A 17680-nucleotide genomic window follows, 5' to 3' on the forward strand; every position below is an offset into this window, starting at 1 on the left:
TGCTAGGACTTTTGATTTAGCTGTTTCACAGTGTTACTTAGTAAAGATAAAAAATAGACCTCTGCATGGTCCTGTGTTCTAGGAATGAAATGGAGCTTTGGCACGGTTACAGGGCATTCTTGTTTATCTTTTATGGAAGTTAACAAGTAAGGATTTTGCTTAAATTGGTAATGGGTTGAAGTTGAGAACTGGAAGATGGCCCATTAAAGCATTTGGATGTTGCTGAAGACAACTTTACTCATGTCCCTTCTTTTTGTGAATTTGCATAGTGACACAATTGGGACAATCCCAGCTCTTTCAACTTTGAGCCCAGCTTCTTTAGGTCATTGCCTGCCTTAGCAGTGAACTAAGGAATGAATACCTTGGAAATTTTCTTGCAGTTTTTAGGAGAACAGTAAACAGGGATATCTCACAGATACTTAGAGATTATCTAGATAGACTGTGATAATTTATTTTATAGTATCCCATAAAAGTATCTCCTCCCTATCTAAGGATCTACTGTGATAGCACACTTCCTCCTGACATAACCCATGGTTGATCCTTTCTGAGATACCTGGCTGGGGAGGAAGAATCTCTGGCAATTACACAGACTAGCTATTAACGTACAGCTTCTGTATTTATTAGGTAAGTTTAGGTATTTTCTGGAGTGAGGTATTCATGGTCTACCATGAAGATGGTTGTAACCTACTAAGTAACATCTGGCCCATAATGAGGCCTTCTGTAAATATATAGTGAAGTTATTATTTCCTGACCTTAGACTAGTTCTGTGCACTAGCATGCTATAATTGTTCCCTTAGCATTATTATTTAGAAATTATTGGCTCATTTAGTCATAAAGATGTATTTATTAAACATCTGTAAGATGTAGTCTCTGCTCTCAACAGCTGAGAATCTGGCTCAGCTCTTAAGATATATGCAAAAAACTAGAGGATGATGGTTGACAATATAAAAATGGCTAATACCTATTGAGTGCTTGCTCTGTACTAGGCACTTTGCATGAATAATCCTCATAATAACCCTATGAGCAAGGATGCCGAACTCTTACTATCTTCCTGTTCATAGCTGAGAAAACTGAGGCTTAGAGAAATGACTGACTTCAGATCACACTGCTAGTAAATGAACTGCAGCTTGTTTGATGTTAGTATTCTAAGTAACTCTGTATATTATATTGAGAATGTGAAATTAAAACGTATCATACAGATTATGAGAGTGCTAGAAAAGACAGGAGAGACCGCTATGAGTTGGGATAGTCTAGATGGCATTTTGGAAGACTGAGGTAGAGTTTGAAAAATGGGTGGGATTTGGAAGTCTGTTTTTGTGATTGGGTGTATCAGGTGGCAGGTGAGTGGGGTGTGAAGTCTTCAGTGCGAAGGAGTCAGTGGACACAGGAGTGTGTGCTTGAGAGCACATCTGGGATGAGGGCCAGTGGAAAGGAAACACTGAGAAGAGTGTATTCTCCTCATTTCCCCCAATTTTGAAGATTTCATTTCTGGTACCAGAGGATATGAAAATAGAGGATTGACAGTAATAAAGAGAAGGCGTTATTGGAGATGAGACCGGTAAGTAGAGAATAGAAATGAGAACAGAAGAGGAAGACTTGGGGATGAAAAAGGAAGGACAAGCTTTAGAGTAAGAAATAATTTAAAGAATTGCAGAATCCTTGACAATTTGAAAGACTCCAAATTACTAACAGTAAATTCTGTTGTGGTTTGTATAGAGGCGATCTTTTTAGATTTCTTTTGGGTTTACTCTGTGTAGTCAAATGTTAAGAAAATAAAGACCTCATACCTGAAATGGAGTTAGTTTTTCTTCTGTTTTGGGAAATCCCAGATGAAATTTGGAAAGTGGGGCTACTTGCCTGTATTTCTGCTTTTCTTCACTTTGAAATAAAATAATTAGAATCTTACCTTTTTCCATAGTTGTAGACTGTCCATTTTACTATGGAAAAATATTCTATTCTCCAAATAGATCTGTAATGCTTTAAATTGTCCCCAGATGGGTTTTGGCCAGAGAGAACGTACAACGAGATACCTCTTTGGGATCTTTGGTCTATGACTCAGCTATCAATCTAGGTCCAATCAGATAAAACTCTGCAGTCTAGAAATCATGATCACAGCTGGTACCTACGTTGTAGACGTTCTTCGCTGGGAGAACAAGGGCATCCTAGAGATTTCCAGTGAACATTTGCATATGACTTTTCCTTCTAGGGGGGCAAGTTAAAAACCTCAACAGTTCTAAAATTCACTTGAGGAAGCATTCGAATTTTAAAGTTGACAGCACACATGATAATTCTTAGCAGATCATTTGTATGTTGTATACGTAGAAATATATATACTCGTTACTTCCCAAGTTTTAGTAATTCAAAGCTCATGCAAGCCTTCTGTCTTAAACTGACATGCTTGCAGCTGTGTATAATTTATAAAGGCCTTTTGTTTCAGTCCTGTCTCCTTGATTTCCCAGTGACTTTTAATTTATTCATTAGTTTCACTATAACTCTAACTTGGGTTTTTCTTTTCTTTTCTTAGTGAAAAACAAGTTAGTTTTTTATTTTTAAAGCAAAATAAAAATTTAAAGTATACAATCCTTTCACTTTTCAAGCTAGGGACCAGGAACATAAAATTCTATTCAATAAAGATATCATAGTAGTGAAAATGCAACATCTATAAAGAGGTCTCATTTTCCGTATCTGTTTTTTTTTGAAGCAGAAGAATAAAAAGTAAGAGGTGACTCTGGAGTTTTAAAGAAGGGAAACTTTTTGAATTTTTAAAGAAGAGTAAACATTTCTAGGTTTTTAAAAAGCAATGTTGTAGTTCCAGCCTGAAGCCTGGAACCACATGCATCATCGAAGTCCTTTCTATTCCTCACTCTTGATGGAAAAAAAAACCAAAACCCTTATTCCTTTTTTAAAAATTAATTAATTTATTTGGTTGCATCAGGTCTTAGTTGCAGCAGGTGGGCTCCTTAGTTGCGACTCGCCGGCTTCTTAGTTACAGCATGTGGGCGCCTTAGTTGCGGCTTGAGGGCTCCTTAGTTGTGGCTCACCGGCTCCTTGGTTGTGGGATGTGAACTGTTAGTTGCGGCACGCGTGTGGGATCTAGTTCCTGGACCAGGGATCGAACCTGGGCCCCCTGCATTGGGAGTGCAGAGTCTTAACAACTGCGCCACCAGGGAAGTCCCCCCCTTATTTCTTTCTATGAAATTTGGGGGTGCAGTGGAAGGGTCATATTTCCTTTTATCTATTTCCATGATGTCATATCTCTTGTGTTCTTTAGGGTAGCATGACTGAAAATGTTTAGAGTTGTGCTAAATTTTCATGGCTTTGGCATTTAGTATCAAGGGGGCTAGTGAACCAGATGACATTTAGACAAGTTCTGGGTCATGTTAGTGAACCAGAGGTTCCCCCACTCTAGGAACAATAAGGCAAAACACTGTCTGATATTCTTTGCAGGCAGTTCTATTTGAAACTCCCTGAAAGCAATGTTTTGTGACTGCCATTCTTGTCTATCTTGACCCCTCTTTTTTTTTTTTTTTTCCCTTGGTGAAATATTTTATTCTTTTTGTTAAAATTTTTATTGGAGTATAGTGGCTTTACAATGTTGTGTTAGTTTCAGGTGTATCAGTTATACATGTACATATATCCATTCTTCTTTAGATTCCTTTCCCATATAGGCCATTACACAGTATTGAGTAGAGTTCTAACTTGGGTTTTTCTTGAAGCAGGGATTCTCTCTTTCATAGCCTTCCTTCCTGTTTATTTTCTCTACTCCCCTCTGCCCCCTGCCATTTTGCTCTTATAAATCCTGTAACGGCTTTATCATTAGTCCTCTATTGAGTAAGCAATTAAAAACTTTAAGTGCATACTTGTCTACTTGGTAAGCATTGTATTTAATGCTATGCCACTGTGTTTATCCAGCACATTCAAGGTTCCTTTTTCTTTTTTTTTTGACCGCGCCACACAGCATGTGCAATCTTAGTTCCCAAACCAGGGATTAAACCCAGGCCCCCTACATTGGAAGCGTGGAATCTTAACCACTGGACCGCCAGTGAAGTCCCCAAAACATTCAAGGCTCTTTGCACCAGCTAGTTTTTTGGAATTATTGTTTGCTATGTGCATCCACTTGAATACTTACTTACCTTTGAAAGAACAAAAATTGCAGTTTTACCCCATTGCAACTTCTTAGTTTTAGGATCTAATGATGTGTAAAAATATTGTCAGAAAAGGCTGTTGTGGTTCACTGTGTTTGGTACAGATAATTAAAAAAAACACACACACCCATATCCTTCATTTATATGAGAATAGCATGAGAAAATGTTTTACCTATTCTTTAAAAAAAAATTTCGTGTTCATACATTTCTTCTTTTGCTGGAGTATCAGGTCTTATTTTCAAATCTGAGTTTATTTTTCTCTTAATTATCCCTTTAGTATTGCTTTTCTGCATCTATTGAGATGATCATAGGGTTTTTATTCTTCAGTTTGTTAATGTGGTGTACCACATTGATTGATTTACATATATTGAAGAATCCTTGCATCCCTGGGATAAATCCCACGTGATCATGGTGTATGATCCTTTTAATGTGTTGTTGGATTCAGTTTGCTAGTATTTTGTTGAGTATTTTTGTGTCTGTGTTCATCAGTGTTATTGGTCTGTAATTTTCTTTTTTTGTAGTATCTTTGACTGGTTTTGGTATCAGGGTGATGGTGGCCTCATAGAATGAGTTTGGGAGTGTTCCTTCCTCTGCAGTTTTTTGGAAGAGTTTCTGAAGGATCGGTGTTAACTCTTCTCCAAATGTTTGATAGAATGCGCCTGTGAAGCCATCTGGTCCTGCACTTTTGTTTGTTGGAAGTTTTAAAATCACAGTTTCAATTTCAGTAGTTGTGATTGGTCTGTTCATATTTTCTATTTCTTCCTGGTTCAGTCTTGGAAGGTTGTACCTTTCTAAGAATTTGTCCATTTCTTCTAGGTTGTCCATTTTATTGGTGTATAGTTGCTCGTAGTAGTCTCTTATGATCCTTTGTATTTCTGCTGCATCCTTTGTAACTTCTTCTTTTTCATTTCTAATTTTATTGATTTGAGCCCTCTCCCTTTTTTCCTGAGTCTGGCTATAGGGTTATCAGTTTTGTTTATCTTTTCAAAGAACCAGCTTTTAGTTTCATTGATCTTTTATTTTCTTTGTTTCTATTTCATTTATTTCTGCTCTGATCTTTATGATTTCTTTCTTTCTACTAACTTTGGATTTTGTTTATTCTTCCTCTAGCTGCTTTAGGTGTAAGTTTAGGTGCTACTGCTTTTCAGTAATGACTTTCTTAAATTGAAAGCTGAGCAATTGACTGATGGTTTATTCTTACAGACCTTCTCCTCAGATTTGGATACAAATGCCACTTTTAACATAAGAATATTAAAAACATTAGGTAGTTAAATATACACTTGGGATTTGGCTAATTTTTTTAAAAATTTATTTGTTATTTATTTATTATTTATTTTTGGCTGTGTTGGGTCTTCGTTTCTGTGTGAGGGCTTTCTCCAGTTGCGGCAAGCGGGGACCACTCTTCATCGCAATGCGCGGGCCTCTCACTATCGTGGCCTCTCTTGTTGCGGAGCACAGGCTCCAGACGCACAGGCTCAGTAGTTGTGGCTCACGGGCCTAGTTGCTCCGCGGCATGTGGGATCTTCCCAGACCAGGGCTCGAACCCGTGTCCTCTGCATTGGCAGGCAGATTCTCAACCACTGCACCACCAGGGAAGTTGGCTAATTTTTATAATCAAACTTTTCAGATATAAAAAATGAAATAATTCCTTAATACCCTTATATACGAGTCTGCTTTTCTTGGACTCTGAAAAAATACAAACAGGAGGCCATAGAAATAGACTGAAAATTTCTTTTCTTTAAGTTTTTAATGTATTTCCCTAAGTCCAAATGTGTATTAGTTGCTCATTGATTTGTTTATATATTCAAAAACAATGTTTTAATTAGATTACGTGTGAGCCTCACTTTTTAGTTAACCTAAAATATTTGAAGCTGGTAGAAATGTTAATAGTACTTTGAAAAATTGGATAGTTATCCTTTTACAATTTTGTTTGAAGAATATGTGTTATGAAATAGGGGTTAAACATGTTGGCTCATATGCCTAAAATTTTGAAGAAGAGTAGTAGAGGGGAAAATAAATGGATTCATTTTAACTCTAGATGGCAGTTAAACACAGCTAACAAACACCAACTTGTTTGAAATACAGAAATACAAAAACAGTAGAACACACACGCATTCTCTTCTACCATCCAGTTTATTATATTCTCCAAATGATATCTTGGATTGATATTACTAAACAAAGATGTATAAAATGTAATTACACACAAATGAAATAAATAGTGTAGACCTGTAATTGCAAGATTTTTTTCAGCTGGTAATATGGCATATACCTGTGCAATGGTATAGTGCCTGTATCTAATTTTGCCATTTTTACTAACATTTAGTTCAGTGTAGTTTTATTTTATATACAATTATTTACCAATATTAATTCAAACCACATGCCATTGGGAAAACTATTACATATTTAATATCTTGAAAATTTTTAATGTATGCAAAGTTTATTTTCATACAAAATTTGGTCCATAAAAGTCCACTCCAAAATCTGGCACAAATATCCAAGCATGTTCATTTGAGATCACTTTTACTTTTCTTGGCTGTGCATTTAAAAATATGCTTTTTTACATGTAAATATTTAATTCACAATGTTAGCGTATTGCTTTTAAGGTACTAAAATTATGTTTTTGATAGTATTTATAAAGGAAAGGAAAAGCTTGTCAGATCATACTTTGTTCTCATCTCATGGTCCTAGCTCTTTGAGTAGACTTTCTATAGATGTAGAGTGCAACTATCTCCAGTTTATAATTACTATACATTGATATGATGTCTAGCAAATAAAACGAAAAGGACTTAAAGTAGACCTGATTAGTCTAACCTGATTTGTCAGGTGGCTCAGAAAAAGAAAGGATGTGATATCTTTAAAAAAGTTTATTGATTGCAGATTTTATATGAAATAACTAAATCCTTTTGAGAGGACTTATTTGATTGACTTTCATTTTTTTGTGTGTAGCAATTTATGTCCTGAGTTTATTTCCAAACAGTGGATCAATGCATAGGCAGTAGCTGACACCCAGGGCAAAGGGCCTGCATGTGAGCCCCCAGGCCATATAGTTCCAAAACTTTGTAGGCCTTGCACTCAGGGCACAGGTGAAGTTGTTCTGCCTCTTAGCCACAAAGGTATGGAGGTTCAAAGTAGCCTACTGGAAGCTTAAACCCTGAACATCTCAGATCCTGGAATTAGCACTTGCCTTTGAGTTGGTAGAATAAATGTTAAGTAGGCTTTCTAATAATAGAGATGTGATCCTACTTTAGAGAGTTTGGTGCCCTTGTATTGATTTCCCTAGACTCCAAACTCCTAATAGCAGATGTTGGTTTCTAATAGTTTCTTGATGAATGCTTGCTGAATATAACTTGGCAACATGATAAGTGCTTTGTTTCTTTTCCTTTTTTTGAGCAACATAAGAACAGTCCGATGTTACTCAAAAACTGAAGTAAAAGAATTTACCCATTTATTTTAGAGAAGTTTCTGCTAGAATTTTATAGTGATTGATGTAATTGCTGCGCGTGTTTCCTTGCATGAATATAAAGTTACCAGAGCTTCTGATTTTTTCAAGTGAAGACAGAAATTGGGATTTTAATGTGAAATTTTCTGATTTTTCAGTGTTAGCAACTAATTCGAATAAAAAAGAACAAAGCAAGCACATGTGCACACACATACCAGTGGACTGATGGCTTGCAACCTTCAATGTGCACCACTCTCATCTTGCAAACTCATTTTTTAATAACATGTTCTAAAATTTATTAATTTAGATCTTTTAGTTATGGTTGTCATCTAATTATACTTTTTTGAGGTTACACTTTAGTTCTCTTAAAATTAGGTTTTGGGATTTTTCTAAAAGTCTTCAATTTCATTTTCACCATCATTCTCTTGAGTAATATCTACAAATATCTGCTCCCATCCTTTGCATTTCGATCCATCCTAATTTCACTTTCAGAGAATAACCTTAAATTAGGTTTTGGAAGTAACTTGCTATGGGTAGCACAGGCCACCTACTTTGGGTCCAAAAATGCAAGTACTAAAGACTAGTGCGTGATAGCTTCCTCATTAGTTTTTCTTCTACTTTTTTTCTTTCTACAATCTTCTCCACAGTCACAGTGATTTTTTTTCAAAACATAAATCAGAACTTGTAACTCTCCTCCTCAAACCCTGAGGTGGTTTTTCATTGTCCTTTGAGGAAAATCCATGCTCCTTCCCATGGCCCTGCTTTATCAGGCTCTGGTTACCAGTGTTCTCACCTCTCCCCAGATTCCCCCTCGTTTACTCTGATCTTGCTAATGCTCACCAAGCTCAGTCCTATCTTAAGAACTTTTGCACTCAGAGTTCTCCCTGCCTGGAACATCTTCCACAAAGCTTTTCATGTTCTTCACATGTCACTCTCTGAGAGTCCTTTCTTGCCCACTTTGATGAAAATAATCCCTTTCACCATCATTTTCTGTCCTCTCTTTAAAAAATATTTATTTATTTACTTACTTACTTTTGGCCGCGTTGGGTCTTCGTTGCTGCTTGCGGGCTTTCTCTCGTTGCGGTGAGCGGGGGCTACTCTTTGTTGTGGTGCATGGGCTGCTCATTGCAGTGGCTTCTCTTTGTTGCGGAGCACGGGCTCTAGGCACATGGGCTCAGTAGTTGTGGCTTGTGGGCTCTAGAGCGCAAGCTCAGTAGTTGTGGCACATGGGCTTAGTTGCTCCGCGGCATGTGGGATCTTCCCGGACTCGAACCCATGTCCCCAGTATTGGCAGGCAGATTCTAAACCGCTGCACCACCAGGGAAGTCCCTTTCTGTCCTCTTAACTTATTATTTTTGTGGTGCTTACCTCTCCCTGATATACATTTGCATACATATGTACACAGACACATAGACATACACATATACATATATATCAGATATATTTGCTTACTTGTTTATTGTCTGTCTCGCCCACTAGAATATAAATTTCATGACAGCAGGAACCTTGTCTGACTTGCTGACTGCTGTATCCTTAATACTTAGAATAGCACCTAGCCCTATTCTGCATAACAGGATTGTCAAATAACTGAATAAATAAGATCTAGGTAGCCACTTTGGTATTGAGTGATAGAAGAGAGATCTCAAGTTTGGAAAGGGCTGCAGAAGCAAAGTTAGGAAGACATGGCAAGTTATGACTCAGGTACCTCAGTGCTGTACATTTGATATAGCTACCCATCATTGTAGCCACTTAACCCAATAGGGTTTTTTTTTTCCAATTTTAGAAATTTGATTTTCTGTATTATATGATAGAATTAAAAATGTTAAACATGCTTTGTACAACTACATTCTCCTAAGTGACTTACTAAATTCATGGTGTGATTTTGCATGTGGAGTAGTGTAATAAGATAAAATCTATTAGAAAGTTATGCTTTCTGAATCTACACTCTCTTGTTAACATTTGATGTTCACAATAAAATCCTGGGATGTGTTTCATAGTAATACTTTGAATTGCTGTCAGATAACGAAGGATTCAGAGAAATAAGATTAAATAATTATTTGTATGGTATTTTCTTTGTTTTGTATATCAGTATATATGAGTTCTTGGTAGAGAAGTAATTCACAGTAGACACAACATAGAAAATATGTTAAATTGTTGAAGTATTTCAGCATTGTTGAAATCAAGATTTTCTTGTAGTTTTTGTTGTAATCTAGTTTTGCACGTGAACTTTTATCTATTTGTGTAAGACACATTTTCTGACAGCTGGGAATGCTTTTAATTTTTTTTAAGCTCACCATTTTGTTTTCATTGATAGTTTAAACATAGTCTGTTGAGAGTACTTATGGAACTTTACAGAAAGTTCTGTGAGGAAAAAAACTTTATATAAACTTATTTGTCTGCCAACTTTGCTGTACATAAATATATCCATATAAAATTTCTACCTCGGGACTTCCCTGGTGGCGCAGTGGGTAAGACTCTGTGCTCCCAATGCAGGGGGCCCGGGTTTGATCCCTAGTTGGGGAACTAGATCCTACGTGCATGCTGCAACTGAGTGTTCTCATGCCACAACTAGGGAGCCTGTGTGCCGCAACTAAGGAGCTGGCAAGTTGCAACTAAGGAGCCCGCCTGCTGCATCTAAGGAGCCCTGGAGCAGCAACTAAGGAGCCTGCCTGCTGCAACTAAGACCTGGTGCAACCAAATAAATAAATAAATAAAAAGAAAATTTAAAAAAATTTCTACCTTGAGTAAGAGTAGGTCAACCTTAAACATAACAGGTATAGAAAAAGAAATATAAAAGTAGTCAACTCATCTTCCTTTCCCAGATGTTATAGAAATTTTAACCCAGTTTATGTTGTGAATAAACCTAAAAAGTTTGACCTTTACAACTGAAATGTCCCGGAACCTTGCACTGATATTTGATAGAGAGGCAGTGTGTTGAAATGGCCATGTTGCCGAATTAGAACACGTGGATTCTAGCTCCAGATTTCCTACTTAAGAGCTGAGTTTCATCACTGGCCAGAAAGGGAAATATTACCTTCTTTCTCAACTTCACAGGATACTTGTGAGGGCCAAATGAAATAACGCATATGAAAGTGCTTTCAGAATTGATAGACACTATGACATGTAAGATTTTCATTTCTGAGTGTCATTCATGGTAAAGCAGATCTATTTTATTAGACTGTATCACACATAGTCTTGTTACATGTGGTAAAAAACCTTATTATAAATTGTGTAATTTAGAACATGGTTCTGTCTCATGGACTAAGGTTTCCTTGATAGCAAGGCTCTGGTGTATTTTAGTTCTGATTTATTCTTTGAATTTCCAGTTCACATCTTTTCAAAGATAATATTTTCTCTCATTGCTGAAATAATGACCTGAAAAGACAGATAAACTCATTTAGTACGTGAATAAAGATATACACTTATTTAACGTGCAAATAAAGGAAAATTTTTTTACAATAAATCTTAAAATAGTATCCTGAGCTTTTTATTTTTTATTAGGCTTTGTGAACTAATTTTCCCATGATTTTTATTTTTATTATTTATTTATTAAAAAAAAACTTTCCCCATGCTTTTTAGACTCAAAAGAACCAAGTATCCACTTTTCATTCTGAAACTTCTAAAAATTAATTCTCAAAAGTCAGTGATAAGTAAGTAATCTAAACTTACTTTTAAGATGTTTTTAAACCTACAGAGTAAAGTTTTCCAGGAAGAGTGGAATTAACAAATATATTGGACTTTGAGGTGTTTCTTGAAAGCACAAAATTATAATACTCTTCAATCCCTAGATGAATGAAAAAAAAATTCAGTTATTTCTGACTCACTGTTAAAAAGAGGGTAGTACTATTTGTATTTAAATTTTGCAATCATTCCTAGGGACTCTTTTAAGTAGAGTGAGCCTTATCCAAAGCTGTACAAGAATATTCTGTTCTGTCTTTCAGAATATGTTTTCATGAAAAAAATAGAGAAAACTGACTTGACTCAGAAAAAGTCTGTTTCGTAATCTTTCTTTGGCAGTAATATTATTTTTTTGTTTTTCTGGGTTTTTTTCTTTTATTTTTTTTTATTTTTTATTTTTTTATTATTATTATTTTTAATTAAAAAAATTTTATTGGAGTATACTTGATTTAAAATGTTGTGTTAGTTTCAGGTGTACAGCAAAGTGATTCAGTTATACATATACATATATCCATTCTTTCTCAGATTCTTTACCCATATAGGTTATTACAGAATATTGAGTAGAGTTCCCTGTGCTATATAGTAGGTCCTTGTTGATTATCTATCCCATGTATAGTAGTGTGTGGATGTTAATCCCAAGCTCCTAATTTATCCCTCTCCCGCAACATTACCCCTTTGGTAACCATAAGTTTGTTTTCGAAATCTGAGTCTGTTTCTGTTTTGTAAATAAGTTCATTTGTATCATTTTAAAAATTAGATTCCACATATGAGCGATACCATATGATATTTATCGTGCTCTGTCTGACTTACTTTGTATGATAATCTCTAGGTCCATCCATGTTGCTGCAAATGGCATTATTTCATTCTTTTTATGGGTGAGTAATATTCCATTGTATATATGTATCACAACTTCTTTATCCATTCCTCTGTTGATGGACATTTAGGTTGCTTCCATGTCTTGACTATTGTAAATAGTGCTGCAATGAACATTAGGTTGCATGTATCTTTTCGAATTATGGTTTCCTCTGAATATATGCCCAGGAGTGGGATTGCTGGATCATATGGTAGTTCTGTTTTTAGTTTTTTAAGGAACCTCCATACTCTTCTCCATAGTGGCTGTACCAATTTACATTCTCACCAACAGTGTAGGAGGGTTCCCTTTTCTCCACATCCTCTCCAGCATTTATTGTTTGTAGACTTTTTGATGATGGCCATTCTGACCGGTGTGAGGTGATACCTCATTGTAGTTTTGATTTGCATTTCTCTAATGATTAGTGATGTTGAGCATCCTTTCATGTGTTTGTTGGCAATCTGTATATCTTCTTTGGAGAAATGTCTATTTAGGTCTTCTGCCCATTTTTGGATTGGGTTGTTTGTTTTTTTGATATGGAGCTGCATGAGCTGCTTGTATATTTTGGAGATTAATGCCTTGTCGGTCGCTTCATTTGCAAATATTTTCTCCCATTCTGAGGGTAGTCTTTTCGTTTTGCTTATGGTTTCCTTTACTGTGCAAAAGCTTTTAAGTTTCATTAGGTCCCATTTGTTTATTTTTGTTTTTATTTCCATTATGCTAGGAGGTGGATCAAAAAAGATCTTGCTGTGATTTATGTCTGAGAGTGTTTTGCCTCTCTTTTCCTTTAAGAGATTTATAGTATCCGGCCTTACATTTAGGTCTTTAATCCATTTTGAGTTTTTGTGTATGGTGTTAAGGAGTGTTCTAATTTCGTTCTTTTACATGTAGTTTTCCAACTTTCCCAGCACCACTTATTGAAAAGACTGTCTTTTCTCCATTGTATATTCTTGCCTCCTTTGTCATAGATTAGTTGACCATAGGTGCATGGGTTTATCTCTGGACTTTCTATCCTGTTCCATTGATCTATATTTCTGTTTTTGTGCCAGTATCATACTGTTTTGATGACTGTAGCTTTGTAGTATAGTCAGAAGTCAGGAAGCCTGATTCCTCCAGCTCTGTTTTTCTTTCTCAAGATTACTTTGGTTATTTGGGGTCTTTTGTGTTTCCATACAAATTTTAAGATTTTTTTTGTTGTAATTCTGTGGAAAAATGCCATTGGTAATTTGATAGGGGTTGCGTTGAATTCGTAGATTGTTTTGGGTAATATATTTTGACATTACTGATTCCTCCAATCCAAGAACATGGTATATCTCTCCATCTATTTGTGTCATCTTTGATGTCTTTCATCAGTATCTTACAGTTTTCTGAGTACAGGTCTTTTGTCTCCTTAGGCAGGTTTATTCCTAGGTATTTTATTCTTTTTGACGTGATGGTAAATGGGATTGTTTCCTTAATGTTTCTTTCTGATCTTCCATTGTTAGGATAGAGGAATGCAAGAGATTTCTGTGTATTAATTTTGTATCCTGCAACTTTACCAAATTCATTGATGAGCTCTCATAGTTTTCTGGTAGCATCTTTAGCATTTTCTATGTATGGTATCATGTCATCTGCACACAGTGACAGTTTCACTTCTTCTTTTCCAATTTGGATTCCTTTTATTTCTTTTTCTTCTCTGAATGCCGTGGCTAGGACTTCCAAAACTATGTTGAATAAAAGTGGCAAGAGTAGACATCCTTGCCTTTTTCCTGATCTTAGAGGGAATGCTTTCAGCTTTTCACCCTTGAGGATGATGTTCGCTGGGGGTTTGTCATATATGTCCCTTATTACGTTGAGGTTAATTCCCTCTATGCCCACTCTCTGGAGAGTTTTTTTTATCATAAATAGGTGTTGAATTTTGTCAAAAGCTTTTGCTGCATCTGTTGAGATGATCATATGGTTTTTATTCTTCAGTTTGTTAATGTGGTGTGTCACATTGATTGGTTTGCATATTTTGAAAATCCTAACATCCCTGGGATAAAGCCCACTTGATCATGGTGTATTATCCTTTTAATGTGTTTTTGGATTCAGTTTGCTAGTATTTTGTTGAGTAGTTTTGTATCTATGTTCATTGGTGATAGTGGCCTGTAATTTTCTTTCTTTTTTTTTTTAAATACTGAAATTTGCAGGTGATTTACTTTTTTATTTATTTATTTATTTATTTATTTATTTATTTTATTTATGGCTGTGTTAGGTCTTTGTTTCTGTGCGAGGGCTTTCTCTAGTTGCGGCAAGTGGGGGCCACTCCTCATCGCGGTGCGCGGGCCTCTCACTATCGTGGCCTCTCTTGTTGGGGAGCACGGGCTCCAGATGCACAGGCTCAGTAATTGTGGCTCACGGGCCTAGTTGCTCCACGGCATGTGGGATCCATCCAGACCAGGGCCCGAGCCCGTGTCCCCTGCATTGGCAGGCAGACTCTCAACCACTGTGCCACCAGGGAAGCCCTAATTTTCTTTTTTTATGATATTTTTGTCTGGTATCAGGGTGATGGTGGTCTCATAGAATGAACTTGGGAGTGTTCCTTCCTCTGCAGTTTTTTGGAAGAGTTTCTGAAATATCGGTGTTAACTCTTCTCTAAATGTTTTAAAGAATGTGCCTGTGAAGCCATCTGGTCCTGAACTTTTGTTTGTTGGAATTTTTAAAATCACAGTTTGAATTTCAGTACTTGTGATTGGTCTGTTCATATTTTCTATTTCTTCTGGTTCAGTCTTGGAAGTATGTACCTTTCTAAGAATTTGTCCATTTCTTCTAGGTAGTCCATTTTTTTGGCATATAGTTGTTTGTAGTAGTCTCTTATGATCCTTTGTATTTCTGTGGTGTCCATTGTTCTCTTTTTCATTTCTAATTTTATTGATTTATCCCTTTTTTTCCTGATAAGTCTGGCTAAAGGTTTATCAATTTTGTTTATCTTTTCAAAGAACCAGCTTTTAGTTTCATTGATCTTTTCTATTGTTTTCATCATCTCTATTTCATTTATTTCTACTATGATCTTTGTGATTTCTTTCCTTCTACTAACTTTGGGCTTTGTTCTTTCTCTAGTTGCTTTAGGTGTAAGTTTAAGTTGTTTACTTGAGATTCTTCTTGTTTCCTGAGGTAAGATTGTATTGCTATAACCTTCCCTCTCAGAACTGCTTTTGCTGCGTCCCATAGGTTTTGGATCATCTTGTTATTGTTGTCATTTTTCCCTAGGTTTGTTTTTTTTTTTGATTTCCTCTTTGATTTCTTCAGTGATTTGTTGGTTGTTTAGTAACATATTATTGAGCCTCCACATGTTTGTGTTTTTTACAGTTTTTTTCCCCTGTAATTGATTTCTAATCTCATAGCATTGTGGTCGCCAAAGATACTTCATATGATTTCAGTATTCTTAAATTTACTGAGGCTCGATATGTGGCCCAGGATGTGATCTATTCTGGAGAATGTTCCATGTGCACTTGAGAAGAAAGTGTATTCTGCTGTTTTCAAATGTAATGTTCTATAAATATCAATTAAGTCCATCTGGTCTAATGTATCATTTGAGGCTTGTGTTTCCTTATTGATTTTCTGACTGGATGATCTGTCTATTGATGAATGTGGGGTGTTAAAGTCCCCCACTATTATTGTGTTATTGTTGATTTCTCCTATTATGGCTGTTAGCATTTGCCTTTTATATTGAGGTGCTCCTATGTTGAGTGCATATACATTTATAATTGTTATACCTTCTTCTTGGATTGTTTCTGTTAAACATTATGTAGTATCTGTCTTGTCTCTTGTAACAGTCTTTATTTTAAAGTCTATTTTGTCTGATATGAGTATTGCTACTCCAGCTTTCTTTTGATTTTCAGTTGCATGGAATACCCTTTTCAATCCCCTCACTTTCAGTCTGTGTGTGTCCCTAGATCTGAAGTAGGTCTCTTGTAGACAGCATATACATGGGTCTTGTTTTTGTATCCATTCATCCAGTTTGTGTCTTTTGGTTGGAGCATTTAATCCATTTACATTTAAGGTAATTATCAATATGTATCTTCTTATTGCCATTTTGTTAACTGTTTTGGATTTGTTTTTGTAGGTCTTTTTTCTCCTCTTCCTCTTTTGTTCTCTTCCCTTGTGATTTGATGACTATCTTTAGTATTGTGTTTGGATTGTTTTTTCTTTTTTTGTGTGTATATCTATTGTAGATTTTTGGTTTGCAGTTCCCATGAGGTTTTGTTATAGCAGTCTATATATATATGCAAGGTTGTTTTAAGTTGCTGGTCTCTAGATTTCCAATGTATTTCCAATATCCTACATTTGTACTCTCCTTTTCTCACAATTTCTAGTTTTGATATCATATTTGTGTGTGGATGATTTCCTACCTTTACTTTATGTTTGCCTTTAACAGTGAGCTTTCCCATTTGTAATTTTCTTGTTTCTAGTTGTGGCCTTTTCTTTTCCCCTAGAGAAGTTCCTTTAGGATTTGTTGTAAAGCTGGTTTGGTGTTTCTGAATTTTCTTAGCTTTTGATTGTCTGTAAAGCTTTTGATTTCTCCATCAAATCTCAACAATAGCCTTGCTGGGTAGAGTATTCTTGGTTGTAGGTTTTTCCTTTTCATCACTTTAAATATATCATGCCACTCCCTTCTGGCTTGCAGAGTTTCTGCTGAAAAATCTGCTGATAACCTTATGGGGATTCCCTTGTATGTTATTTGCTGCTTTTCCCTTGTTGCTTTTAATATTTTTTCTTTGTCTGTAATTTTTGTCAGTTTGATTAATCTGTGTCTCAGCATGTTCCTCCTTGGTTTATCTTGTATGGGACTCTCTGCGTTTCCTGGACTTGAGTGAGTGTTTCCTTTCTCATGTTAGGGAAGTTTTCAGCTATATACTCTTCAAATATTTTCTCAGGCCCCTTCTGTCTCTCTTCTTCTTCTGGGGCCCCTATAATATGAATGTTGGTGCATTTAATGTTGCCCCAGATGTCTCTGAGACTGTCCTCATTTCCTTTTCATTCTTTTTTCTTTATTCTGTTCTGCATCAGTGATTTCCACCACTCTGTCTTCCAGCTCTCTTATTCATTTTTCTGCCTCTTTTATTCTGCTATTGTTTCCTTCTAGTGTATTTTTCATTTTAGTTATTGTATTGTTAATTTCTGTTTGTTTGTTCTTTAAACCTTCTGGCTCTTTTTTTTTTTTTTTTTTTTTTTATAATTTAACTGCCTTTTTTTTTTTAAGAGCTCCTGACTTTTATTTATTTATTTATTTATTTATTTGCTGTGTTGGGTCTTCATTTCTATGCGAGGGCTTTCTCTAGTTGCGGCAAGTGGGGGCCACTCCTCATCGCGGTGCGCGGGCCTCTCACTATCGCGGCCTCTCTTGTGGCGGAGCACAGGCTCCAGACGCGCAGGCTCAGTAGTAGTGGCTCACGGGTCTAGTTGCTCCATGGCATGTGGGATCTTCCCAGACCAGGGCTCGAACCTGTGTCCCCTGCGTTGGCAGGCAGATTCTCAACCACTGCGCCACCAGGGAAGCCCAAACCTTCTGGCTCTTTGTTAAACATTTCTTCTGTCAGTCTGTGCCTC

This window comes from Balaenoptera acutorostrata, chromosome 10 (assembly GCF_949987535.1).
Source record: "Balaenoptera acutorostrata chromosome 10, mBalAcu1.1, whole genome shotgun sequence".
Classification (NCBI taxonomy): domain Eukaryota; kingdom Metazoa; phylum Chordata; class Mammalia; order Artiodactyla; family Balaenopteridae; genus Balaenoptera; species Balaenoptera acutorostrata.